The sequence below is a fragment of the Nematolebias whitei genome, chromosome 8, assembly GCF_014905685.2.
Source record: "Nematolebias whitei isolate Nwh7 chromosome 8, NemWhi1, whole genome shotgun sequence".
NCBI classification, from domain to species: Eukaryota; Metazoa; Chordata; class Actinopteri; order Cyprinodontiformes; family Rivulidae; genus Nematolebias; species Nematolebias whitei.
Window position 1 is genome coordinate 34328630 of NC_056505.1, and position 11234 is coordinate 34339863.

The window sequence follows — 11234 nt, forward strand, 5'->3', positions numbered from 1 at the left end:
CCAAAAACCATCAATGAAGGTCTTTTCTGCAGGGAGGAAAAATAAACACTCTTACCAAATCTTTTCCTTTCCCTTCATGCTTCAGTCTGGTGCTACAGCAGCTTCAGTTCTCCACCCCCACCCCACCCCCGACCAAAGGGGCTGTGTGCCTTGTGAAAAGGTCAAATTTCGATTCATCTCTGCAGTTTATCCGCTTCTTTGTGTCTGAAACGACAGAAGGTGGAGATATAATGTAAAATCTGACAGGACTCACCTGCAACAAATCCAAAATCCATCCATCCATCCATTTTCTTTACCAGCTTCTTCCATTTTGGATCACGGGGGTCGCCGGTGCCCATGTCCAGCAATCACTGTGCGAGGGGCGGGGTACACCCTGGACGGGTCGCAAGTCCATCTCTCACTCACACCTAGGGACAATTTAGAGTTACCAATCAGCCTAACATGCATGTTTATGGTCTGTGGGAGGAAACCAGAGTACCCGGAGAAAACCCACACATGCACGGAGAGAACATGCAAACTCCACCCAGAAAGGCCCTTGGACCGGGGTTTGAACCAGGGACCTGCTCGCTGAGAGGTAGCAGCTCTACCAGTTGCGCCACCGTGCTGCCCAAATCCAAAATCACTTATCATTTTTTATTTTTTTTGTCTTTTGAAGACATCAGTATGACACAGCTTTCAAACTATTTTTAACAACCCCTGAGTTATTTATTTATTTTATTTTCAGTGGATCACAGAAAACCTGCTGTAAATGTTAATGTGCCGTAAAAAGTTATGCCTATAAACTTTTAAGAAATGACCTCAAGAGTGTTTTAAGTTTCAAGATTAGTGTATCATGTTGTGTTGCATTAAATTTAATCCCTACTGGTAGTATGGTGTGCTGGTCTTGGAAAAAAAAAAAAGTTGTTCTTTCATCATTCAGAGGCGCTGCGAGCTGAATAATGCTGCATTATTCCAAGATTGAGAGCAAAATGTTTTGCACTTTTTTTTTTTACAACAAAATATCAGCTCCAAAGAAAATGTTATTAAAGCAGGGGAGGGTTTGCTTTTTTAACAAGTCCAACACACACACACCCCAATAATTTCCATTCATGCATTACCTAATTTTAAACCTTTTGTCCTCTCTGCACAGCACTCCAGATAACTGACAAGGAGGTGGGGGCAGAAAAATCATTGCCTAGTTGGAACATGAACGTAACCAGCAAGTGGCAAAAAGAGAGAGATAATGATGCATCAACCAGGTAATGTAATTTACAAATACTTGGACTTTTGTCCAAAGTAGTATATTAATTTACTTATCAGCCTGTGGAAAGGCATTTTTCACCCCCTGTATTATCACAGCTGTTTTCTGAGTCCTCTTATCCTCTGAAATTGGGACTGAACTTAATTTCCCGTCTTCTCCGCGCCACCTGATAAAATCAAAGTTGAGAGAGTACTTCCTCCAGGCACAGCCAACTTTTCAGCCGTTTCTCATCTGAGGCGAGTGTGAAGAGCGAAGGGGATGATGACTAATTCCATGAAAATTAATCAGAGTGAATGAGGGAGGGGGGTTGGGTTAGTGAGGCTGTGTGAGGGGTGTAGTTCCTGGATAATTTCACTTTTAATCTTATATTTAGAAGTAGTGATAACCAAAGTAACAGCTTGTTTCTGTGATTGGAAAGTGTAAAGCAGCATTAGCCATTTTGAAACGGCCATTTGCTTCACTTCATTGTTGGGCGGCTCTGTTGAAAGAGGCTGGGCTGGGGGCTGGAGAGGATGGGGGTGGATGGAGTTAGCTGCTGCATCAGCATGTGTGCAGTAACATGATAGCGAGGTCTGGCCACACAAAGAAAACACAACCAGCTCTGTAACAACCAAGTAAGACCCTGGGTGGGGCACAGGGGGGACTGTGGACGGATTGAGCGAGCCGTGGGGCTGGGCAGCACAGCTTCACTAATTATTCTGCCTTCAAATACAAGTGGAAATATTGTAATGAAAGAAAATTAAACGGGGTGTGACCTTGAAGTAGAAATAAAACAGGACTGCTTTGCCTCTGCCTGCTGGCATATTTGAGACACGTTTTAATCTCTTTCAGAGCCATATGTCCCTACTTTTCATTTTTGCTTTAGTTGATATGCTTCAATTTCATTAATGAATAGATTTCTTTTCAAGCATGTCCGTTTTTGCAATAAAAGCAAAACGTTACTGTGTTTGCCTTATTTCTTAAACATTATTTCTGTTCTACTGGAATTCATTCAAATAAAAAAAGTCTACATGGAGCACCTGAAGCGAGGACTGCCCCCCCTTAAAGCTTAACCTGCCCCACTTCCCACAGAGGTACGGTCATAACTGTGGATGCAGTGTGGGTGGCAAGTAAAGACAAAGATTTTAATGCTCTCTTTAATTGTTCAACACAAGAAGCAAACAGCTATTAGGTGGTATATGTTGGTGTAGCTAAGTAAATGCAAAAATGTTTGTGTGTTGGAAGCCAGTTAGAGATCATAAAATAAATAAACACTTTTATAAAGTGCCATGTGTAAAAATACTCTCTAAGACTACTCAGTTAATAAAATTAACACAAATACACAACAGATGATGTTGTAATTGTCAGTTTTGTTCATATATAGACTAGGGATGCACGATCCACTTTTTTTTACTTCCGATCCCGATACCTAAATCTGGATAACGGCCGATACCGATCCAGTTCCAATATCATCATCATTATTGATTTTATATGAGGCTGTAATTATCTCCTCTCAAGTACAATTTGTACAAATCTATGCATGCATGTCCAAAAAGACAACTTGAGGTAGGTTTTATTAATGTTAGATAAATTTCAAAGTTAGAATTAAATTCTGCTAACGCAAAACATGTTTTTTTTTTTATTCCTAGCTTTAAAATGGATATTAAAGCGGTTAAGTGATTGTTTAAAGTTATTATATATATATTTTTAAATAAGGGGGAAATATACAAATTTTTTCTTCTTTCTTCTTTCTGCACTCTTTTCATTCAATGTTTTCTTTTTGATTAATTTGTTTTGTTTATTTTGCCTCTTTTAAATAACCGAATAAATGAATTAAATAAAATATTAAATAGCTTTAAACATAAGTTCATGGCATAAACCAACACAGACATGTTCCTGCTTTTAGTATTTTACATCACTTTATAATGTAGCTGTTTTTGCAATTCGTTTTTTTTTTTTATATATAATTTTCTTGTAATTGTCAAATCATGTTTTTTTATGATTGTCTACTGTTGTACTGATAAATATCTCCTGGGGGGTAAACTATATCTTTGCTGCAAGTATCAAGCTGTGAAATCCTTTGTTTTCTACAAGTGATAGCGGTTGGTCATTAATTACGATGAAGTTTAGCAACTTCTCGGTAAACATTTGAGCTCTGGGGCTTCAGCGGTGTGTTTTTCTTGTTCAGTCCGGGGCGGCCAGTCTGATTTCGGTCAGCCACACTCAGTCTGTCCCTCCTCCGAGACGGGCAGACTGAGCGGGGCAGATTGGGCGTGGCTGGCCGGGGGGTCGGGCTGCCTGCTACGAGGTTTTTTTTTTTTCGCTTACCCTTTATTTATACAGGTAGTCTCATTGAGCCATGAGAACTAATTTTCAACATGAGAACTCATTTTCAAGAGAGACCTGTTTGGGATCAGATGGTGGGGGTCAAGGGCCTTGCTCAGGGGCCCAGAGTGGGGCGAATGAGGGTGGAGGGAGGCGTGGGTGTTTCACCTCCTCCACCCACACTTTTTGATGTTGACGGCACCGGGAGTCAAACCTGTGACCCCCCAATCACAAGCCCATCTTCTAACCTCTGCGCCACCACTCCCCCAGCGAGAGGAGCAGACCGCTGTTATCGACTTTTGAAGAAGACATAGGCAGCAATTTCAGCCATGACAAAACTGCCAAGTCTGTGTGATGGTTTGGTTCGCGCTACAAGTACCAAAAATCAGCTGATTTATGAGCTAAACTGTAAGACAGAAGTGATTTTGTGAGAATCTCAGGCCACCTGCAGCTTCTAGGACTAGCCAGCATGTTGGAATCAACCTTGAAGAAGGCTCATAGCACGGATCAGGGGAATGCCCATAAATCTGGCCATTTTGGATCTTGAAAATACCAGCAGGACTCAAGGCTGACAAGAAAAAACAGTTTGCTTGAAGAAAATCAACAGTTGTGGCTTATCTGAATCTGACTCCCCCGTTTGGACTCGGATCCGGGCCGAATATCAAATTTCTCCTGAGACATGGGTAAACTTATGAAACAGCTTTGTCTATCACAACCCTCCTCCCCCCCGAGAACTGTGCAGGTATATCAGAACTGCCGGTTGAACAACATCTTATCCTGACTATGGCCTGTTTGGAAGTGCTTCATGGACAAATCTCAACATCTTGGCATCAAATGCATATGTAATGTGTTTATAAATGTGCTAGCTGGTAGAGTTTTTTTCCGCCCATCTTTCAGATGACCGTACGAACATAATCTCACTGTGTTTCGGTACAATGATAATAAAACTTATTCTGATTTATACGGGTAGTCTTGAGTCTGAGTTACTGGTCTGGGGAGTCAAACTGGTGACCTTCCAGTTACAGGCCCACCTTCTCTAAACTCTGCACCACCACTCTCTACCTAAGCAGAAGGAACTCAATCATGATATGGAGGACATGAACATCTGTCTTTTGTTCATAATTGGTGACAGTTATTTTATCCAGATGGTAAAAGTTGCCATAAAAATCAATACGTTATGATAAGCATGCTGCCAGTTTTTGATAGATGTGCATACATTCTCTTTTACCAGACGGCTATGAAAATTAATACAAATACAAGCTTTTCTCACTGTCCAAAGAAACTCCTGTGACAGTCCGGCTCTGATAAGGCACTCACAGCAGGTCAACTATTTCCTGCAGTGTCTAAAAATGTATTTTTTTTCCAAATTAATTATTTATTTCGAGAGAAAATGTTCTCACATATACAATCTAAAAGTCTAAATTTTAGGCAAGAGGTCTGTTGGTGGAGCATCACAGAACCCCTGTAAGAAATTACTGTTTGACTTTTAGAACATCAAAACAACTTAAAACAAGAAGCTACGTAATACAACAGAGGAGCCCCTGTAAATACGTTTGTGCTTATTCAAATTCTCAAAGATGAGAGAAAGTAGACAGTAAAGCCTTAATTTTTCAGTTCAATTTATTTATATAGTGTCAATTTACACAGAAGTCGTCTCAGGACACTGAACAGAAACATTCATATTCATAAAAAAATCAGTTAATAATAATATGTATCCAGCACACCGCTTTGAGTTTTCACATCGTCACAGTCTCCCATCCTAAGTGAGCACAGATGTAACAGTGGAAAGGAAAAACTCCCTTATGAGGAAGAAACCTCCAGCAGAACCAGGCTCAGGACAAGCAGCCATTCACCCCGGCTGGCAGGGCCCGAGAGGACAGGAAGGAGAAATGAACACACAATCGCAGGTCCAGGATGAAGGCCATCAGGTTATTCTTTAGGAGGAAAGACAAAAGTAATGCCTTAAGACAATGAGAAGGGCCAGTCTTACCTGTGCTGTAAGGGCCTGACGTATCCCATCCGAAGTGCCGAAATAGTCTCTCATTGTTGCAGTTGTGTGACAAAAATCGTGCCATTTTGTTCACCGAGCAGCCTCCCCCAGCCCTTTTTGACAAAAGACCTTGGCCAAACTTTTTCTCACAGGCGTATGCGTTAAGTATTGCGTGACTGGTCAGAAGTTTGTAGGTGTGTTAGTCAATGTGTAAATGCACTCAGACATTCATCTGTACGACTCTTCAAACACACAAAATTAGTCAAAATGGCAAGAAACTCATGGATGGAGATTGTGCAGACATTGTATATGGAGGAGTCTGTCCACTGAAATGTGTGGCGCTCTCTCCATGATAGATTTGTAGCCAAATGGCAGATGCAGAGATGAGTGGAGAGTGGCGAGAATGTGCGGTGATGTATATTGCAGCGGGAGGGGGTTCTCTGCATCTGTGTCTTGTGGTCTATGAAAGGTGTGTGTGAAAATGAACGTCCCGCAACCACGTGACCGTGAGTCGAATATTCGGCTTTGGATGGAATACATTGGTGCCTTTTACTCCAGTCAGAATTTGTTTTCGCAGCACAAAGAGCATTGTGTGAATGGTCAGAATGTTAAAGTAAAGTAGCTGCAGTGTGCTGATCTCTGTGAACAGCGTCTGCTTAGGAGCTGCTGGCCGAGGCTGAGAAAATACAGCTGTTCCACTAAAAATGATCAAGAAAGTCCAATAAAACTTGAAGAGATGGTAGAAGAAGTTGTTGAAGGAGATGGGACAATTTTGTGCACTCTAGGGAAAGCACAGAGAAGAGGCGCTTGTCCAGGTCTAAATTACGAAATTATAGCACTCCTTGAATTCTGAGGAAAAAAAACCCAAAAGAAGTATGATCATTGTGTGGGAAAAATGAATCGACACTGTTCTTCCAACCAGACTAGTAATCACCATTTCTACTAAAACAAATGCAATGAGACTTTAATTTAGAAATAAAAAGAAAATTTCACCAGGTATAAGTTTAACTTTCTTAACTCTTAAGTGTGATTGCTTTTATTTGCCGGCACTAAATTGTTGCCATTTTTGCTTTCTCACCAAAGTCTATCTTCTGTTCCTTGTCAGATTTTATATATTTTGTTCTGTTAAATGTACTACTTTTTTTTTTGTACTAAGAACCAATATTGACATATATTTTGAATGCTGTAGTTTTGAATTAAAATCATACATTTCTGTTCAGAGCGTGGCTCTGATTGGCGGTTCCAGCTGTAGGGTGTGGGGTGGGTGGTCAGAACAGATGTGTTTGGGCTGGCAAAGAAAGCAAAATGAAGGAAAACTGGAGAAACCTCTTCCAAAGCCCTGCTGCTGTCATCAAAACACTTCCTAGTTCTGAACCTATACACCCACTCCGTCACTCCCTGGGGTGGTATCCGCTGACCTGGGATTGGTTTCACTATGTGATGGATGCACATTGGGTCGGGGTTTTATAAAGTAGGCAGCTCAGTGAGGAGAACGCTGGATAAACAGGCATATGGGAGAAACGGGGGTTTTCACTGTGTGATATAACAGCTCCATGTGACTTTTTTTCTCCACATTTGTAAACTGTTTAGAAAAAGGCACACGCAGAGCTCTGCTGAGCTGTCTGACCGACTGTGACGGGATCAGGTGGTGATGAGAACAGAGCATGCGACTCTCCACTGGTGACCTGAATATGACCAAGAAACACACACATACACACAGCATTTGTTCAAATTCAGTTCAAAATGTTCTAATAAACACACATGGAACAGATGCACGCGTACACTTGTGTGTTGTGTTTGTCTTTGCCTTGATCTAGTTGAGTAGAAAGGAAAAAGAAAAAAAAAGATCCTTTTGAAACCTGAAACTCTTCCATCAGCAGCTTCAGCGCTCCGCTTTGCCCGGCCAGGAGCAGAGCAGCGGCAGCAGGAGAACATGAGCCTCTGTTGTCCCAGCCGGAGTCTTTTAGATACATTTTAAACCCCTTCTCCCTACGGATGCAGCAACATAGAGGCCTTGTTGTACTGCTGAGCATGTGAACACACTGCTGACTTGAGTGTGGTTAGCAATGTGACTTGTTACTGTAACAATGTTGTTCTGTGTGTGTTCTGTCAGATGGCGTCCGTACTGCATGGATCTGCACGAGTTTCTGTTTGCGACTTTATGCATGTAATAAAAATGAGAAAACAATGCAAAAAAAATAAAATAAAATACATAGTATTAAAGAAAAAAAAACAGCTCACATGCCTAAATGTACTGATGTACTAAAATCTTGTAATTTTATGATACTTTTGACTAAATATTTTGCTCCTAAACTTAGTTTTTTTAAAATAATACCCAAAATCATTGCTTGTGCAGAGAGAGAGAGAGAGAGGGGGGGAAAAAAGCACTTTGTAACAAAATTAGCTTTATATAACTGTATTTACACCAATTTTCGAGCCAGAAAAATAAAAAAAAGCACTTTATTTATTTATTTTTCTTCTTCTTTCACAGTTTCACAATTTGGCTGCAAAGGCAAATCCCTCCATAAGTTGCCTCTTACCAATCAAAAATGTACCAAATTAAGCCAGCCATATTCCAGGATGATCTAAGATTTCATATATTGGGGAAGGTTCTCAGTCGTCCAGAACATGCTCAGCCTTCAAACAAAGGCAAAAATACTTTTTTTTCCCTCCTCTCCAATTTTTTAAGTTTTTTCTTTTCATCCATCTAAGAAGGCTTCTCAAATGAGGAATGAAACATATTTAAAAGTTCAAAACAAGTCCAGATGCCTTTGATTGAACTCATGAGGATGAGCTTTCACAAATAAATTTAGCATTGCTGAACCAAAATTGTGAACTATAATTTGACGACATTGACATGGAGTGCTATCCATAAAATGTGTGATGGATGCCTCATTTGAAATATTGCAGTTGACTGGCCACACAGACAAACTTACTTTTTCATGCATCAATGGTCAAAGGTCTGTCACTACCTCCAAGATGGGGCTGAGATGCGGTAGAGGTAGGGCAGCCGACTCGAGACCAGAAAGTGACGGTTTGACTCCCAGCCATGCTCACATGTCATAGTTTCTCTGAATAAGACACGTAATCCCCAATTGCTCCCCAGGCAACTTATAGCTGTCCACTGCTCCACCTGGGCAGCATCCTAGGTGTGATGGGTTAAATGCTGAGAACCAGTTTTATCATTGTATGGGAACATGCAATGATGAAAATACACAACACTTACTTACTTACTGTACCTCCTTGGCAGCTGAGAGGTATAACAGTAGTGGGTTAACTTCAACTACCCCATGCATGAATTTATTTTATTTTTTTTTTTGGGGGGGGGGGGGGGGGGGGGGGGAGAGATCACAAGTGGAGTAGTGAAGTAAAGGAGCAGAGTGGCATCTTTTCTGGTTGTGAATAAGTGACCCAGATATTTACCCTTGTGGCAATGCTAAGGGGGTCATGGGAGTTTGCTTCTACATGTGTTTTGTGGAACTGGAGAAGGCTTACTGTGTTGTGTATGGGTGCCTGGGTTGCTTTTAAGACCTATCAAGTCTATATAGGAGCACAGTGACACAATTACTAGAGCTGCTGCCTCTCAGCGAGCACTGGTTCAAATTCCAGTCCGGGGGCTTTTTCAAGGATTCAGGGTTCTTTATTTGTCATTCCACCACATGTGATACAAAAGTATTAAAATGTAAAATTCGGGGTGGAGTTTACATGTTCTCTCCATGCATGTGTGGGTTTACTCTGGTTTCTTCCCACAGACCAAAAACATGAATGTTAGGCTGATTGGTAACTCTAAATTGTCCCTAGGTGTGAGTGAGAGTGAATAGTTGTTTGTCTCTATATGTTCCTGTGATGGACTGGAGACCTGTCCAGGGTGGCCCCTGCCTCTCTCACAGTGATGGCTGGACATGGGCACTAGTGACCCCTGCGACCCAAAAAGGAAGAAGCGGGTAAAGATAATGGATGGATGGTCTCTGTATAACCAAAGCACGAGCTGTGTTCACATTCTAGGCACAAAGTTGGGCTCATTCTCAGTGCGGGTTGGACTCCACCAGGGTTGTCCCTTGTCTCTGATCCTGTTTGGGGTTACTGATCTTGAGGCACAGTCGTGGAGAGGAAGGTGTCTGGGAACCTCAGGGTCTCATCTTTGTTTTATACGGGTGGTTCTGTTGGCATCTTCAGAATGCACTAGAGCTTTTTTCAGCCAAGTGTGAAGTGTCTGGAATGAGTCAGTTCCTCAAAGTCTGAGGCCATGGTTCTTGACCGGAAATGGGTAGAATATGTTGGAGAAAAATATTCTCGCTTTATCTCGCTTATTCGAAAGGAGACACACTCAACAACAGGAGAAGATTTTTAACTGTTTTTTACTTGCAAGGACAGATTTCCAGGACAGGTTGCACAGGAAGTACACACAGATATACAGGAGGTACACACATGGAGCCCAGTCACAATAATCTGCCTTTTTTTTTTTTTTCATTTACCCTTTATTTATCCAGGTAGTCTCATTGAGCCACGAGAACTCATTTTCAAGAGAGACCTGTTTAGGAAGCAGATGGGGGGTAATGTGCAAAGCTTGTTTGTATATGCTTATCAGTTCAGCCGAGCTCACAGACAGAGACGTCCTTGGAGCAACAGCTGCATGTAGCAACCTCACTCAGCTCCTCGTACAGCTTTCTACTAACCAAAACATATGATTCATGGGCAGAGTTAACATTCTGTCACAGTAGTTAAAAACATCCATAAATGGATGAGGGCTTCATCCTCAGTAATGAGAATGTTGCTTCGGTCAGTTGTGGGAAATAAAAGCTAAGTCGAAAGACAAAGCTCTCAATTTATTGGTCTCTCTACATTCAGACCTATGGTCATGAGGTTTGGATAATGACCAAAAAAAACAAGACCCCGGATACAAGCAGCTGAAATGGGTTTCCTTCACAGGGTGCCAGGCTTAGCCTTAGAACTAGGGTGAGGAGCTCCGTCATCTGGGGGGAGCTCAGAGTAGAGCTGTTGCTCCTCCGTATCGAAAGGAGTCAGTTGTGGTGTTTGGGCATCTGATTAGGATACCTCTTGGACGCCTCCCTAGAGGTTTTCCAGGCACGTCCCACTGGTCAGAGGCCCCAGGGAAGACCCAGAAGTCACTGGAGGGATGTTGTATCTTCTCTGGCCTGGGAATTCCTCGTGGTCCCCCAGAACAAGCTGGAAAGTGTCGATGGGAAGAGTGAGGTCTGCATTTCTCTCCTGGACCTGTTGCCTCCACGACTCGAATACAGATAAGCAATAGAAGATGGATGGATGGATGGATGGATGGATGGATGAAATCAGAAGTGGACAGATAAAATGAAGCTTCAACAACAAAGGACTCTACACTGGTTGACGGTTGTGATGTGGAGAAGACCTATGTAAAAGTATATTATTTAGACCATAATTCAATTCTTTGCATTCACCAATATGGTTTTAGGAAAAATCCCGCTACGTATATGGCTTTGCTTCATCTGGTTGACAATGTAACCTCTGCATTTGAAAATAATGAATTCTCCTGTAGTATTTTCATTGATTTATCAAAGCATTTGACACTGTGAATCATCACATCTTAATGCAAAAACTATAAGTATGGTTTTCATGGTATTGTTTACAAATGGTTGAATAGTTATATTTGCAATAGTGTAGATGAACAGATGCTGTTAAGATATATTCATCATTTAACGCGAG